Genomic DNA, 2,108 nt, shown 5'->3' with positions numbered 1-2,108 from the left:
CAATAGCAAAATATATAAATATGTATAGTATTTTTATGTTACATTAATCAGTATTTAGCACACCTTCCTAAGGAAAGGATATGGACCAGAAGACATTGCAATTACTAAATGATACTGTATTTAGACAGACTTAAAAAAAGAAGTTCCAGATCTATACTTGTTTATTTCATATTTCAGTTATTTTGCCTTTAATGTAAATAAACATGTGCAAACAATATACTTGCTCTTGATTTGGATGTTTGATGTTAATTACATTGTGCGAGCTGTCTCTTTAATACCTCGTGGTTTATATACATGCTGCTGCTGATTGGGCTGACATGTTTGACACACCCACCAAACAAGAGAAAACAACCCCGTTGCACACCGTTGCACACCGTTGCACACCATTTCCAGGAAACATGTCATTCAACCCGGAAACCGTAGCAAAACGGTGCACACCGGTTTGAGCTTGAACTTGCCCCTGGTTCATGCGGTTACACAAACGTGAACAAATCAGGCTTCAGTATCAGAGTAAACAGGAGTTTAGGGATGGTCGATACCACTTATTTTGTTTTCGATACGATACCGATACAATACTTCTAAACTGAACTTTTAAATTATGAAATGTATTAGATTATTAAATTACTAAGAGTAAAATGGGTAATGATATCCATTAACTTTATATTTGAAACACATTTTAACATTCAATATGCCTTAATTGCAACTTATTAGGTTATATTTTTGTTTACACGTTTAAAATATGTTTACTGTAGTGGTAACCATGGAAATCTACAAATACTATTTACATTTAGTCATTTAGACTTACAAATGAGGACAATGGAAGCAATCAAAATCAACAAAAGAGCAATGATATGCAAGTGCTATAACAAGTCTCAGTTAGCTTAAAGGAGTACACGTAGCAAGGTTTTTTAATAAATAAAAAGAATACAGATAGAATAGAAAAAGAATAGAGCAAGCTAGTGTTAGAGGCCTCTTTTTTTGCTTTTTTTATTGTATAATAAATAAAAATAAAACAAATAGACAGAATACAAAAAGATTAGAGAAGCTAGTGTTAGTTTTTTTTTTAAGAAAACAAGCAGTTAGTAAATTAATAGAGTGCAAGTCTAAAAGGGGCACGTTTTTTATATAAAGAATAGAATTAGAATAGAGAGTGCTAGAGTTAGAGGGTCAAATAAAGATGGAAGAGATGTAGTTGAACTATGGTCACTTTAGTAAAACCATGGTTCATTTTCATAAGGGATGCCAGTGACAGGCTGTTGCATGCATAAAATGCAATCTTTTTATTCTGACAGTGATTTATATTAACATTAGTTACAGAATAGAACATGATCAATAGGAACTTTTAACGTTCAATTTAAATAAATTTCAATTTCAAATACAATTTCAGTTTATTTATTGTGAAATAACTCAAACATATATGTTTTTTCTGTCCTCTGATAAGCATTGTTCTGGGCTGCCGTTCCCAAGAAGCATCAATGCTTTCTCATGATACTTTTGGGAAACGCAGCCCATGCACACTGTCAGAAGTGAGTGAACGCTTTCTGTGATTGATTGTTTCTGTCTTGCAACATTTGCTTGTGTTCAGATGAGCAGGAAAATAGTTCGATCCTACACAATTATTCGCTAACATAGGTTATTCGTCCAATTCAATGCATATTGTACGCATTATTTTTTGTTAAATAAACAAAATCACTTGCAAATAAAATACCTTAGTATCGATATTTTTATTTGAGTATCGATACTTTCGATACTCGCATCAGTATCGATATATCGATCTGGATTTGGAGGATGTAGATGGCGGGGGAAATGAAAGAAACAAAAGTAGTAAGTGGACTTTAGTAGAAAAGCGGAAAAGAAGGAAAGATTGGAGCCAAACATCAGGAACAGAAAGTGAGAGAGAATGTCATCAGATGAGAACAAGAAAGGAGGAGTTTAAGGTATTGGTGAAGTTTATGTCGGAAGAAGCAAGTAGTTTGAATCCCTTGAAATTGACTAAGTCACTGAAGGAAATGGTAGGAAATATTGAAAGTGCTAAGATGTTGCGAGATGGAAAAATGATAATTTTCTGCAAAGACAGTAAACAACAAAAGGCTGCTCTAGGGATTAAG

Source organism: Sinocyclocheilus anshuiensis, unplaced genomic scaffold, assembly GCF_001515605.1.
Source record: "Sinocyclocheilus anshuiensis isolate Anshui unplaced genomic scaffold, SAMN03320099.WGS_v1.1 scaffold313, whole genome shotgun sequence".
Classification (NCBI taxonomy): domain Eukaryota; kingdom Metazoa; phylum Chordata; class Actinopteri; order Cypriniformes; family Cyprinidae; genus Sinocyclocheilus; species Sinocyclocheilus anshuiensis.
This window is presented reverse-complemented; position numbering follows the sequence as displayed.